At 36.3% G+C, this 16,482-nt stretch overlaps 1 protein-coding gene across 1 annotated transcript in view; it reads left to right on the top strand.

The window, feature by feature from the left end:
• LOC126092457 (HMG box-containing protein 1-like) overlaps nt 1–12,361 on the top strand; it is a 77,629-nt gene extending 65,268 nt beyond the window's left edge. Inside the window, exon 8 of the transcript XR_007521335.1 lies at nt 12,296–12,361. The gene's annotated coding sequence lies outside the window, so the exon portion shown is untranslated. The remainder of the gene's footprint in view (nt 1–12,295) is intronic.
• The last annotated feature ends 4,121 nt before the right edge of the window (nt 12,362–16,482 follow it).

Below are 16,482 nucleotides of genomic sequence, written 5' to 3'. Positions count from 1 at the left end.
AAAGCAAATGTGTTGAAGATTGTGCTGTATGTGACTCAGTTGTATTAACAGTCATGGAATTGCTTTCTTCTGTGTTAGAAAACAGATTTTGTGTTTAAAGTTTTATTATCATGTCTGTGGTCTTTTTTACCTTCAGCTACAGTTGTGATGGCTTATTAGGCATGTTAAATAATGTAGATATTGCATTCCATGCAAGCTTCCCATGTTCCGTGTTTGCTGATTTGATTGAGAGTGTAGTAAAGAAGACTTCACATTCTGGAGTAGATATATGAGACCTTTGAGCAGCAGATCAGGTCCCATGTTGTTTACTACCAGTTTTTTCCTCATAAAAGAAAATGTCATACTTCAGTAAAAAGCTGTAGATTAAAAGAGAATTGAAAACTGTGTTGATGAGGCAGTAAATTTGTCCACAGGGCAGGGATGCTGCCGGTGACAGTACTACATCAGTCAGGCAGAAAAATTTAGCCCAATATGGGCGGATGGGGTGGGGGAATATTGGGCAATGAAACTGTCATGTAATGTACTGTTTCATACATCGCAGGGTCCTTAGTAAACTAAAGAGTGACAAATGTGGTGTCATTTGTTAGTTAGAACTGATGTTATAAAAACAGTGTTGCAAATCATTATAAACGATATTATTTCGGACTCATCCAATAACGTATTCAAAAGTGTAGCTTTCTGTCCACTAGTAGTGCTGAAGCTGCAGTTTGTAACAAAAATGAGCAGGAGTGTAATGACTTTAGACTGTGGTTATTAGATAGTGTTAATGTTGCCATGGTGACCAGCACATATCTTCTTTACTACGCAATGATCTTCCTTACTAAGCAAAGGCTATATTGCGTAGAACACCAACAGTCGCCGTGGAGATGCCAGTAGCTTGTGCTGCCAGCCTAGTTGTAGCTTCTCCCACTGGTGTGCAAATGTAGCATTATATAGTATCCAGTCACAATCTGTCCATTTACATACAAAGGCAGCCTGCTTGTTAAAATTACCAAAAACAATTGAAAACATATTGCAATAAAATATAATAAGAGCTTAGGTGAAACATTGCTATCTGTCACATAGTTAACTGAACTATTATGTTGCCTAGGTGACTGGCACAGAAAGTCCTTTCTATTGAGCAACAAATACATTAAGCAGAACACAAAAGACTGCCACAATGCTGCATCCCAAGAATGGGTTTTGCCAGAGATTGAGAAACAGCAGTTCATGTTCAAGGGAAATCGGTCAGTTGACCTGAGTGGGAGGGAGACTTGCTGTTCCATCTGCTAACTGAAAGTCTCGTATCAATCTTAGCTCAACAGAGCCTTGCAGCCTGTAACTTTTGACTTCTGCTGAATTTTGCCCACTGATATTTCTCCTCTGTATGCTAGATCCATGAGTTTTATTTTGCATTCTCCTTTGACCTCACATGTCCCTGACATGATAATATGTCAGAGGGCTTCACGTTGCATCCCTCTGGCCAGATGTGTCTGGCCTTCGGAGCATTCTTTGGCATCACCAAAGTTTTGTCTTTACTTTCAGTATTGTTTATACCATTTGCCTTTTAGCTACGGATGCAACGGAGATGCAAATAAGCTAGTGTAGCGGATCTATTTGTTAACTGTATTGAATGTAATTTTTTTGAAGAAACCATGGAAATTAGAGCCACAACTATTTGCTCTAAAAGGTACATTAATGATACTAGAGTACTTTATAAAGGCACTAAAGAGGAAATCAATAACATTACACTAGACCGTATGCATCCTAAGATGCAGTTCATGGTCGAGCACAAAGAAGAAGTAATTAGCTAATTTCCTGGACTTTTCAATTATAGATAATAAATGTTAGAAAATCTACACCTATAGATGTGGTTATTAATGCAAAATCATGTTACCCCTTAAATAAATAAAGCATTCTTACATTTATTGTTCATAAAATTTTAAAGTTACCTGTGGATGCTGTAGAAATCGAAAGGGAGATCCTAATTTTGAAGAAAATTATGAGATACAATAATTGCAGTACTGAAGTGGATGCCATTCTTCATGGGCTAAAACAGAGACTTTAAAAATGTCAACTATAGAAATACCCAGTTTTGTCAGTATGACATATATAAGCAGTATTTCAGACAAGATAGGTCATTTATTTCAAAATAGACATATCACCAGGAATATTTTTAAAGATGAAACTGAAACACACTGTAGATAACCACTGTAATAGATTTTACCAGTCCAGTGTTTACAGATTTAAATGTAACGACTGTGAAAAACAATATGGAGGACAAACAGGCTGCAATTTCTGCATCTGATGTAAAGAATGTACCACAGGAGTAGCAAGCAGTAAATTTGTATTTGGACAGCACTTTTAAGTAGCGAGAACCTACATGACAGTGTAAAAATATTTCATAATGCTCTGAAAAGTTAATTATTAGATGCACGACAAGAAATATAAATTTACAGCCACCATAAGAGTTCACCTCAAGGAAAAACATTTCTATGGCTTACTAAATGAACTGTTGTAATTAGCCAAACTGCTCTTCTGTTTTTACATTTTTAACATCTTTTGTAATGCAAATAATGTGGCATACGTAAAAGCAACACAGTTTTTAAATAGATTTTAAATGGCAGATGTGTACGCACAATAGTCAGGGTTTATAATGCGTTTCTGTTTTATTAGATTTGTAGGAAATAGATATAAGCAAATAATATAACACTTGTAATTGTTTGTGATCAACACACTGTATTTGAATTATTTGATTTGTAAGATATTATATTTTATCATAGTATGTTTTAAATGAGTTTAGATAATATTAATGTAGCAAACTGTCCTTGAAAACGAGTAGAAAGGTTGTGGTTAAACATTACAGTGGACATTGGACAACACTGCACAGGCCTATCAGTGAGAGAAGCTACACTTATGACAATAACACTAGTTTTTCTGCATCTCCATAGCATCTGTTAGAGGACTGCTTAACATATTCATTGCTCAACAGAAAGGTCTTTCTGTGTCAGTTACCACGAGAGCCTAAACACAGCCTAATAGTTCAGTTAACTATGTGACAGATGACAGTGTTTTGTTGGTGCCGTTATTCTATTTTATTGAAATGTGTATTCAGTTGGTTTAATAAGCAAACTGTGTATGTAAGTAAGTGAACATGTTTTGAATAGACACTGCATAACATTTGAGTACTGGGTGGAACACATCACTACCCTGACCCATGAGTGCACAGAGCTAAACTTTGGGTGGCAGTACAAGCTGAGTGGTGTGTCTGTGGTAACCATCTGCATCTTGCACATCACCACGTTTGTTTAGTGGGGAAAGATCTGTGCTAACCACCATGGCATGGGAAAGACAATCAAACAGCTCAGTCAAATGTGTGACAGGGGGCAGTTTTTAGTACTCTAGCTGTTGCTATCTACCTTCAAAATGTATTAGTAGATTATAAGCAATATTCTATTACATTTTTTGTACAATACTAGCCTTTTCTTGTTAAATACATGCTGTTTGTGAATTTTGATCATTTTTACTAGGGGTCGTGTGAGGAATGATGAATGGAGTTACCCTAGCCTTTGCTAGTTAGTTAGCGGTTAGTGACAGGTACCAATCAGTTCCACATACTGACTCTGTGCACTGGTTCCTCATGTCATCTGGGCAACACAAATGATTTTACATCATAACTGATGTTGCTTTTAACATTAGTTTTCAAGGTTATTAAGCATATGTCATACATGACCACTTGTAAATTTTATATATTTCATGATGATGGTCTGAAAGACAATAACCAGAATTACAAGTAATTTATTGCAATCTGGACAGCTTTTCATTAAAATTTTAAGTTTTTCATCATTTGCTACAACAATAATCAGCAGTGAAAAGTAACTCTTTCGCATTTATTCCCATACACAGAGAAAATGGAGGTCAGGTCTGAGTGGTAAAGTGGGGTAGCATCTATACAAGAATCTATTGTGTGAAGTTCAGAGTGATCATATGCTGTTCGTACTGAGGTGTTGCCATAATGGTAAGAAAAAAACAGTTTTTGTGATTAAATCAAACAATGGAAGCTCCAGGTAGGAATATCAGCTATGAAGAAAAAGACAGTTTGCTACTTACTGTAAAGAAGACACACAGACAGGCACAATTAAAAGACATGCACATAGGTTTTGGCACAGCCTTAGTCAGTAAATGAAACACACACACACACACACACACACACACACACACACACACACACACAAAAAAAAAAAAAAAGCACACCACATGCAGACACGACCACCAACTTCAGCATCTTGGGCTGGTGTTCCGGACTGAGATGCTGGAGTTGGCGGTCGTGTGTGCGTGTGGTGTTCTTGTCTTCTTTATGGTAAGTAGTAATCTGTGTTTTCCTACATTGTTAAGTTTATGTGATTATTCAGCCAAGTACCATTAAAACTTTCTTCCCCCCTCTACATTTTAAGAGGTTAATTGTCATCACAAAAGAGTGAAACTAATAACTGAAATTCTGTACGTTATTCGAATAGTCTGCATTTCATCTTCAGACAAATTATCACAAAATCAGGGAACATTCCCTTTATTAAATCATGTAAACGTTTTATGATACCATTCCAATTGGAGAACTTTGTGAAGATCTGAGTATGTAATTTTGCAAACCTGCTTCATGAAATAATGGAGGATGCCTAAATTTGTTGACATGTTACCTGGTAAGTTCCCTGTGCATGCTATGAGCAAATACAATGTTTTCTGTTGTGAGAAACTGAACAGACTCTGGGCAGATAATCTAGTTAGAATGTTAGGGCAGAGCATGAGTGAAGTTATTCACTCAAATCAACTGAAGTGGCAGGCTAGTTTATCTGGGTTACATTCCCCAAAGTGGTTGGAGTTTCCCTTGCTTATCAGGCAAAAGGCAGTCTACAGCCAAATATTTACAGTTGGGAAGCCCTTTCTACCACTCAGTTTGCTGGTATTTGGTTGAGAAGAACAAAGAGTTCTACAGCAGTCTGTCCTACCCACTTCAGTAGGGACAGGAAAAGAGAATAATGTATTGAAAGATATTGCTAATGGAGGAAATATGTACTCCTTCTTCAGTATCAGCATGAGTGTGGTCTTCTAAATGGATAAGTGCTTCTTCTTGTTGCATTATACAAATCTATCCTGCACATTAATAGCTAATTTCATTTCAGATGTAATAGATATTTTGTAATGCCAGTGCTACTGTTGTAATTTTATTTATGATAACTGTCTTCCAGATTCCCAGCTACCATAATGTTACTCATATATTAAACCAGTTGATATCTGGATTTTATAAAGTTCGCAATATTGTAATAGCTACAGTTTTCAGCAGAAACAATATGCAAAACATTGAAACAGATGAGCACGTAGAAGGCACGTATTTGTTATGTTTTAATATTGAGCACCAATGATGTTAGCGTAATGCATTCTCAGATGAATACAGTGCAGCTAGTGTGTAAGCAATCTTTTAGACATTTGTTTGTACTTGCTGCTTTTGCATTTTATCCTTTAAACAATATATTTTAGATCTTTTTTTAATATTCTTGTACAGAAATATAATACTCTTTTCATTTATGTTGTATACTAGTTACATTTTGTATATTAATAACAATTTATTTAGTATGCCTATCCATGTTTGCAAATATTCCTGTAGATGACTCGTGATGACAGTCTGTTATATGCCACAAAGTCATGCCATTTGCTTCTTGTAATCTAACTACTTTCTTAACATGTGTTTCAAGAATCACCTGAGAGAACTGTCCTACAGGAATAGTTTTGCATGAGACATGTAATAAGAAGAAAAGATAATGCTTTTATAGTTTAATCTTGCTTCATTATATGACAGAGATCTCATATTTAAAGGTACAGTGTGATCTCAAAAACATTAGCCTCAATAAGTGATCTCAAGCAGTCATGTCTGTTGCCATTTCATTAATTACATGTTATTGTGCACTGCCACAGGCTCTTCATTTTCATTTGTTAAGTTTCCTTATATTGTGTAGTATACAAATTTATAGCTCCCATTTTATTAAAGATGTGTTAGTTGTATTGCTATATATTCTGATTTTGCTCAGACCTTGCATCTGTGGTTTACTGTTGGAACAACAAAAGAAAGTAAAACATTGTCACAGCAGAAACATTGTTAAACTCTCCCTTCACTGTAGTGCTTAGTATCCTGCTCAAGATAGCTCCCAAAATAATTTTTAAAATGTTCTTTTACTTTCATCCTTCGTAAATAAGAAATTAAATCTGTGCAGTACAGTAAACAGAAAACTGTTGATAGCATCAAAAACAGTGCAGCATATAACCCAAAATATTCCTCTACTATAAACCAGAAATTCTTGCCTTTGTAGCACAAAAGGCAGGGAAGAGGGGATGTGAAATGAAACAGAGGGGGAAAAAAGGGTAGGTCATTGAGAATTCCAATTCAAAGTAAATTATATAAAGGAAGAAATAACAGCCATACCATTATATGTTTTCTGTAGTTTCCTGGAACCTTCTGTTTGTCCAAAACATGAGGTTTTCAATGCCTCATCCTTCCTCTTCAAAATTACTGTATTTTGATATACATTTTTTTTAGGTACGTAGGCAGGAACCTGGTTCAAGCAGATTATGATCCAATGTGATGTTTCACAATGCTCCTCCTTGCATTATGTGACTGAAATCTTTTTATCTAATCAAAATGCCAGCTACAATTTCAAACTAACAGTGGGGTGTTCTGTGCATCTTTTTATGTCTCCAGAAATAATATGTCTTCTTGTGGGAATCAGCATTGCTGCAGAGATACCCATGACCTGAAATACTCATGGCTGTTTCAATGCATGTGATGTTTTCTGGAAATTTAAGCAGCATGTGTAAGGGAGAGTTTTGAGTGTTTAGATAGTTATTTTTCAAGATCTTGTAATTATAAAAATTCTTTGTGGTAGTGTCTTGATAGAAGTAAAGACCCTCACGCTCCTTTTCTACTTAAGGTAAAACATAAGTTGGTGTTGGGTATGAGTACACCAAAGACAAGCCTTTCAAAAACATCCCAGGTGCATTTTGTGATACAGAGTATGTACTAATATTTTGATATGTTGTTGTTCTAAATCGTTGAGTATTAACTTTTTAACTATATATTTTTGATACGTTAATGATGTATTTCTTACATTTTATACTCTACAATAGCTTATGTTGGATTTTATCAATAAAATATATGCTTTTTTTCATTGCAGTTATTTTTTAATGATGAAAAACTTGTACATTAATTTGAACCCAAATGTATGATACATGTAATTAATAACTGTAACAAAGAAGATATACATTAATGCAACAAATTCCTTCCAAATGAGATTTGAAGACAGTTGTATTATATATGAAGAGTAGAGAATTTGACGTGTTAGCATGAGGTGCGGACGTTTCATGTAATGGTGGTATATAAAGTTTTTAAGCAATTATGTTACTTGTAGTAGAAAGTGCCAATAACTGCCTGAATTTATAAGTAATTGATTCTTTTATGTGAAATGGGTTCCATGAAGTCATGAAAATATAAAATGAAAATCTGTAGTGACTCAACTTGTAGATAATTCCAAATTCTTCTTTGGGAATATGGAGAGTTAACCTCAAATGTTACTGCTGTTGCAAATATCGCAATGATGGAAATAGAGAATTGGAAGACCAGTGAGATCAAATAATGCTGTGCCATGCACACATGTGTTAAATTAGTGCACACAAATATCTTAGAAGACAGAAACGTGTGGAGTGTTATGTCACAGTGCTACAAAGTTAAAGATTTAAGATATTTCGCCGTTTTATCAATGGCTGAAGGTAAGATAGTAGAAATTTTATGGAAAAATGTCACAAGCAGCAGAGGAAGAACAAGTAATGCAAGCGGTACAGAAAAACAAAGGTATACCACCTCAGTATTATTAGGCAGTTCGTGCAGGTTAAGTCACAGGTGGGGTTGCAGTGTTGTCTATTCCAGTTGACATGTGCTTTTTACTTGAAAACAGCATGTATCCAGCAAACTGTCATCACCATTATCAACGATGACAACTCACAACAAATACGATAAAAATTCACTGAATAGTTTGCAATGATCATGTTTAAAGCTTGCACTGTCAATGGAATTCACACTAGAGTGCTCAGAATACTACTAAACTTTCATTGGCTGTCGGAGAATGTGTGACATAAGTGTGCAGAACAAACTCACTCGCCATTGTTTGTGACTACAAGTATACCTCCATGATCATTTGTCTTTACTCTAATGATTGCCTTAGGTTCTCACTGTGGAAACTTTTTCCTGACTCTGAGATTTATCACCAGTGGCTATTTCATATTTCTGTTGACAGTGATCCAGTATTTCCCTTTGTGTGAGAAAAAGCAATGGACTGCACTTTTATATTATGGCAACTTCCACCATTCATGTATGACCTCACTGTATAAAATTTACATGTTTACATAATTTTAACATTAACTGATCCCTCAAGATTTCTGTTGGCTCTTGCTGTATTGATACTTCCTGGCAGATGAATATTTTGCCAGACCAGAATTTGAAACTTGGCTCAATTACTCAGAGCATTGTTCAGAAATGTCAGCATTCCGGGTTAGAGTCCTGATCCAGCACAGTTTTAATCTGCCAGAAAGTTTCAAAACAGTGCACACATTGCTGTTAATTATTTATGATGTATGTATTTTACGTGTGTTGTAAATTCAGAATTTGCATTTCACTAAAGAATCTGGTTCCCACCTTTAACATTACCTCATGTCCCAATGAGAAGCTGCAAGAAAATTTCTCTTGTTGAGTGTTCCAACTTCATGGTAATTGTCAGTCTATGTAAAATTGCTGTATTTTGGCTATTGAACCCCTCAATATTCAGATGGCGTTGATTGATGCCTTTCCACACTGCATTTTGTGACTTTGTGAGAAAACATGGAACCCATTTTACTGATATTTTTCAATATCCAAACATGTCTGATAAAATGGTATGGATACTTCCAACACTTATCCCCACCCAAGCGGGGGCAATCTCAGCAACAGTAATGCGGCAATTGCCTTCCACAAGCTCGTGGTCTGTGTGTGTGTGTGTGTGTGTGTGTGTGTGTGTGTGCGTGTGCTGGATGATGATAGTGTTGTACACAACACTAAATAAAAGATGCACTGTAAATGCATGGACCTAGTAGGAAAAACAATTTTACTATGTTTACTGTACAACAGACGGTTTAATGAAAGGTGTGTCCCAGCCATTCACACAATACCTATTCCCAAAGAGGACAGTTTATATTCCTGCAACAGATACTTTAAGTATTCCAGTAATTCATCTGGTAAAGACTATGATGACAACACAAACTCAGGCATTTTATTCCACAATTGTATAGTGAATGTCAATATTTAAGGCAATGTATCAACGTCCTCTTAACTTTGGGTCACATTAAAAAGGAAATAGTTAAAAAGTCAATACAAAACAAATCATTTTTCTACAATGGTTCTTATTTGGAGACCATGATATTTCAAAAATCATAGTGTCAGTTTCAGTGTCAAAAGGCCATAAAAAGATGTTCTAACAGTGCCAACAAATGTACAGTTTAACCTACTGCTTTAAATGACTGCACTTAGCAAATGGAAAACTTTAAAAATGCAATCTTATTTAAGTATATAAGGACAAAGCTGAGTAATGAAGCTAATGGTGTGCTGGAACAGCACCATTGTAATTACAAACTGAGTGTACCAGCAAGATTTCTTAGTTGTTACAATAGTCACTGCTTTCAATCAGCATCAGATCAGATCTGTATGCTGATAAAAATATGCTGCACTAACATAAATAATCTGTATGTAGAAACTTTCAATTATTTATGTATGTTCTCAGCAAAATCGCTGGAAAGACTTTGGAAGAGGGTAACTTTCGCTGTACCACACATCCAGTTTCTTCCCACTCAATTCGTGGATGGTGTCTGGAAAGTAAAAATGCTTATAAGTCATTGTTCTAGCTGTAATTTTATCATCATGATCTTCTCATATGACAGTGATGAAAGTTTTCTACTTGGGTGTCAAGAGCTATTATGTGTCATCTTATGAGAATATAACAACAAAAATAAACAATGGAAAATCCAGGATGGAATGTAACAATATTATGCGAAGGAAAGTCACTACTCATCATATAGCGGAGATGCTGAGTTGCAGATAAGCACAACAAAAAAGCAAAAAAGATTTTCACACTTAAAGCTTTCGGCCAATGGCCTTTGTCAAAACACACACACACACACACACACACACACACACACACACACACACACGTTTGCGTGTCTGTAGGTGTATTTATACAATATGGTACTACACTCCATTCCTAACTCATATTCCGGGTGAGAATAAAATGACATAATGTGACACTTATGACAGTTTCGAGATCACAGTCAATGTTCTATCGTTATCATGCCTTCATGGAAGCTCATGGTCAGTGAAATTTGAACAGTACTACGTACTCTAACCACACTTTTCGATACTGTGAAGAATAGCGTGCCTGTGTCGACTGCTAGCCACTTCGAGTTCGTGCTGCTGCAGCGCGGATCTGAGGCAGATTGCTTTTGATTGGTTGGCGCAAGGAGGACTGACAACAGCGTTTCAGTTCCCTAAGACCCTTCAGCATCGCTTCCGAAGTGCTTACAGAATAATTTTGGGCCTCTCCTTTGAAAACATCTCTACATCTACATGTATGGTATTACTCTGCTATTCACAATAAAGTGCGTGGCAGCGGGTTCAATGAACCACCTTCAAGCTGTCTCTCTACCATTCCACTCTCGAACGGCATGCAGGAAAAACAAGCCCTTAAATTTTTCTGTGCATGCCCTGACTTCTCTTATTTTATCGTGATGATCGTTTCTCCCTTTGTAGGTGGGTGCCAGCAAAATGTTTCGGCAATCGCAGGAGAAAACGACTGATTGAAATTTCATGAGAAGATCCTGTTGCAATGAAAAATGCCTTTAAATGCGAACATTTTAGGTTAGGCTTTAGGAGCCATGACTGTTATTGACATTAAATGAAACAACAAGTTCACTGTTACCAGACACTGTTTATTTATCTCCACGGCGCGTTTCGAAGGTTTGAACCTCCATCATTTGGTGGATTTACATTTGTTAGTATGACATTTGTGTGTGTTTTGTGTTATTTTTGGAGGAACTTGTGGCACTGTCTCCAGTGGTCACAGGTTCCTTTTGGTGTCGTAACATATCACATGTACACTGTCAAACTTTGTGAGCAAATATTGCATCTGGAAATCTTGCACCCAATAGTTTGCAGATAGGTGATGGCGTGATCTACCTACATGCGTTTGGTCCTATACAAAACAATTGTAAATACCAGTTGGCAGTGCTTACATTGAGTATAGCATAAGCACACACATGCAGATTCATACCACAGGTGTTGCTAGTTGGCTAACACACACCATATGCATTACCCACAACCTGGCACTGGACAAGTTATAGGTGTCTCCGTACTTAACATCTTCCCCCTTCCGCTATAACTGGAAGTGCAGTAAAAAAAAAAGTGAGAAGCAATAGGTGGATAATTGTTATGCACTACTTTTTATGAGAGCGTATGATGTACATTGTAGAGGAAGACGGTATAACCACATTATCATGGATAAATACAAAATGATTTATGGCAACACATACATTAGAATCTAGCTGAAATTAGTATGCGAGTCAAAGACCCCAGACCTGTAGCTCGTAGTATCTGTGCATTCTGTTTTATATTGAAAATAATCTTGGTTGCTGAAGTTTCAATTTGACTGTTGAAATAATAATTTAAAAGAAATTCTTGATCAGTCAAGCAAAGTGAAGCATTTTAATGAAATGAAAGGTAGTGAATAAAATTTGAGTCTGAATAGGGGAACTTGAGATGCTTTTGATGTGCTGAAGAAATTCTGATATGGTTTCAGATAAGTTGTAAATTTAAGAAGAAGATTGTAGTATGAGAAACACAGCTATCGTCAAAAGAGATTTGAAAGCATTTAATTTTATTATTTATTTAATCCAATGTTAAGATTCTTCTGCTCTGCAATAGTGATACTTATATTAGAAGACTGAGTTGTTTTTTGTTAGCAAAGTGGCCATTACATTATATTCGACTTTTAATTTGTTTTGCTATAGAGGAAGTTATCACATTGCCGAATATAGACATTTAATTATGCATTTGGGTATAATTTGTGTTACGATGTTATACTTTTTTAAGAAAAGCTTTTCTTGCTTTACTTTATAGACAAAATACTATTTGTATGAAGGCTCCTGAAGGCAAATTATGTACATAAAATTAATACATAAATATATGAATTTTCAGAATAATGTCAATGTCAGAAAAAATTAGAAATGATAAAGAAGATGAAATCTACCTTTTATTTTGGATTATGATAAAAACAAGGCTTGTATGGATCATAGTGATCAACTAATGGGGTACTACCCGTTTGAGAACAAGCAAAATAAAGTGGAGGAAGAAAGCTTTTTTTCACGTATTTATGATTATTACTGTAAATTTGTATATTTTTGCATAAAAAGTCGAGGCCTACTAGCAAACATTTTGTGGAATTCATCATTGAATGAACAAAGAAGGCCTGAGTGAATCACCTCCTACCCAATGTAGTCCACCTACAGAAATCAGACGAGATCTAAGGTTTGTCCAGAATGAAGCCAAGCAAGATTTGGGAAAGTGGCAAGAAATAATACCAGGTACTATTGTGAAGAATGTGATGCAGCATTTATTATTCCCGAATGCTTCAAAATTTTATATAGTAAAGCAAATGTAACTAAAAAATTTTCAGTAAAAAAGAAAACTTCATTTTCAAACAGTTTTATTTTTACTACTTTTGTCTCTGTGGCCGAAGGGTGCTATGGACTAACAATAAAATATTGAGTGCCACAACACCTGTTTATTATGAATACAAGAAACAGAACTAAAATACAGTGTCCATGGACAGAATGTCCACACAATGTAAATACAAACATAAAAGTCACTCCAAGACCTTGCCTGGAATGTGCCTACATGATGAAGTCCACAAGTTGTAGTATGCAGCAGAGGAGAAGGGGCTGAGGATAATCAGTGGTATCCAGCATCACACTCAAGAGTGTGCCCTCAAGGAGAATGGTCTTCAGGGACACTGGGCATCTGCAGATGTTTGAAGCGGCAGCTCACTAATGATAGTGGCCAGTGAGACGACATTGCTTCCAGGACATCTGTCATTGATAGGTGACAGAGGTGTAGCTCGATGACAATAACTGCTGGTGGGACAATGATGCTTCCAGGATGTTGGGTGTCGGTGCATGTGGAGGTGCAGCTCAATGATGGCAACGCTGGTGATGACATCTGGCAAGGTGTGACACCTGAGCAGTGTGAGTGTAGGCTTATAAACAGCTTAGTAAGTTATGCTGACATGAGCTGGTTACTTATGTTGTCCTGGAGAGGTAGCATCCCACAATATCTGCCTAGTGCGTGGAGCAATATAGTAACGGGCATATACAATAAGTACCAACAGCTTCTAAGTCTATTTCCATTTAGAAAAAGAAAGACAAAAAAATCTTTATCGATGATAATAAAACAACACGTTTCCATTTCAATATAAAAAAATGGTCATCAATGTAAGGCTTTGTTTCTTTGCAGTATTTCACAGAAAAAATAGCCTTCTTTCAAATGCAATAAATTGACTTAACTTCCAGGCAGTAAAAGGTGCTAGGAACGTAAAATTAAGAAAAGCTTTGAAAAAACACAGTATCAAGCAACTGGACTACACCCTAGCTGTCCAGTCCTTGAACTGTTAAGGAAAGGATGTAATGGTACACAATTGGTTGGTTGTTAAAAGGCAGGCGTGCAAAATGTTTATTGACTACTATAGCAGAGTGCTTTTACTAAAGCCGTCATGAGAAGTGGATGGGTGCAGCCAGCCAATACAACTCCTCACCTCACTCAAGCCACAGTGCAAGCACAAGGTATGAATGGTAATGATTTTCACATAACTCAATGAAAGGTATATGCATATTGGACTGGAATGAATTAAAGGTGTAAGTCATTGTCTAACTAGAGATGGACCACAAGATTACTTGGACCTGCTACTAAATAAAAACCTGAGCAGAATTATTGCTATACAACAGTATTTTTCCACACAGTGTATTGTCATTTTTACCTTCTTAATGTGCTGAAAATTTATTCAGTTCTTAACTAGTCTTGAGGGTTCCTTCTTTGGAGTTTGGTTGTAGTGGGGATTTAGCCTGAAATTCTGTTTACATGCATTGCGTAACAAGGTAGCAATCCCACAATGTTGAGCTACGCAGAGTCAAGCAGTCTTCCAGATGTGATTTACCATTTTGATGCAATTCCTGAAAATGTTGTCATCAGTGATATTGTACAGGGTCCGGTGCGGGAACTTCCTTATGTGAAACGCGTGGCACACAGGGGCTATTACTCATTGTTGCTTGGGTTTCAGTGCAATCAAAAGTGCGAGATTTAACATCTTTATAAATGTTGGTTTAGTAGCAATCATGCAGTGGGCAGGAGAGGGTTCGCCGTTGTGGCCTACTTTTCGAATGGACATTTGGTCATCAGAACTCAGCGTGCTTTCAGAAAACAGTTCAACATCGCGCCTGCAGGTTGTGTTCCTGATGGGAAATCAATTGCTATGTAGATACTGGAAATGTGCAGGAAAGAAACCAGGATCTTCAAGAACAACCAGAACGCCTGAAAACATCGAGGGGGTAAGGATGTCAATTTTGAATTCCTCCAAGCAATCTGCATGCAGACATGCAGATGCCCTTGCAATTTCTGAATTGAAGAGACCACATTGAAGATATAATTTTCAAACCTTAATGAAACAAAACTTTAGATGTTACTCTTTGTAAAGAAAAAAGAAGAAATTGATGTCTCTAATACTTTCTTATTTATGATTTTTTTAAATAAGGAAGTTCCTGGCCTGTATCTTGTACTGTCAAACTTTTGAACTGGTTAATAGACAGATAAATTTTTAAGCAAAAACACAACATTGTCAAATTCTGATTGGGATACAAATAGTGTAACGAGTCAAGATAATGGTTAACTGTAACACAGAGAAGGCACCACCCAAATAAAAACTGGAACATGGTAGCCCAGCTTATGGACTGGTCTCCTTCAGAGCATACAGATACGCACCAGGTGTGGCCTGATTGGTGTGAGTTAGTTTCGAATGACTTTACCTATTCCAACCAATATAACCCATGTCTGAGTCAGGTCACAGTTTGGGTGTTACGTTGGACTCTCTGGACATAGGATATAACTGACTCTACATTGTGCATGTCAACTGCAGTGTCATATTGATTTCTGTATGAATATGGAAATGAACAGAATGAAAAGAGAGGGAATATGATGCCAGCTCAAAACCCATTCTGGTCAAAAGGAGCTAGAAGACTACTAAATTTAATGATCACATCTGCTGAAAAAATCACTAAGCATATTGACGTATCATTATTTCATTAAATTTCATTTCATTCATTCTGGTTTTTTATTAGGGACTGTGTGCTATGATGTATCACACTCTGCTATCCAGACTACAGAACTACATCAAATAAAGCTTTCAGGCTAACTTTGCAACAGCAGATTCCGTATTGAGCTGACATCTCATTGTAGATTTTTATTATTTTCTTCATGAGCTGAGTACCCAGCATTGACCAGGTACGAATTTATTCCACTTCTATTGGGCCATTTTCTCTCCCCCTCCCCTCTATCTGTCCATCTCCTCCTCCCCCTTCCCTCTCCACATTATTATCTCCACACTAATACGACACTGCTGGTTCTTATGGTTCTTACCCCCACAGTATTTCATTCCAGATAGCAAGTAATATACAGGGTGATTCATGAAGATATGCAAATATTTTAATATGTTATTCTAAAAGTAAAACTAAAGAAAAAAGTTCACATAAGCATAGGTTTGCAAATGTTTAGTTACAGAGTTACGACTAATAAAAGATTTTGCCTGAAATTTAGCAACTTCGCTAATATGAAGCCATCACAAAACTGTATGAGGTTAAAGCAAAGCACGATTTCCATTTATTTTGATGTTATTGATCTAGTAAATCTAAATTTTGTAAAATTTTTAATTTATTAACTACGTGGCTCAATTTGTTTTTTACATTCCAGACAACTGCACAAAGTTTTCAACAGAAGTTGTAGAGAATTTAATTTTGGAAAAATGATGGTAATAACGTTAACTGAAACTATATGAATGTGTCAGTTAATCTGCTTTTAGTAATACCATAGTACATGTGAATTCATGTTAAACCGGAAAAAACAAAGCTCAGTGTTAAGGAAGTTACACATCTGGGACATGGTTTATTAGATTCACCAGACCAATAACAACAAAATAAATGGAAATCTTACTTTACTTTAACCTCGTACAGTTTTGCAATGGCTTCATATTAGCGAAGTTACAAAATTTCAGGCAAAATCTTTTATTAGCCATAACTCCGTAACTAAACATTTGTGTACCTTTGTTTATATGAATTGTTTTC

Source organism: Schistocerca cancellata, chromosome 7 (assembly GCF_023864275.1).
Source record: "Schistocerca cancellata isolate TAMUIC-IGC-003103 chromosome 7, iqSchCanc2.1, whole genome shotgun sequence".
In the NCBI taxonomy this organism is placed as follows: Eukaryota; Metazoa; Arthropoda; class Insecta; order Orthoptera; family Acrididae; genus Schistocerca; species Schistocerca cancellata.
Note: the sequence above shows the minus strand (reverse complement) of the source record. Positions and strands in the feature narration are given on the sequence as shown.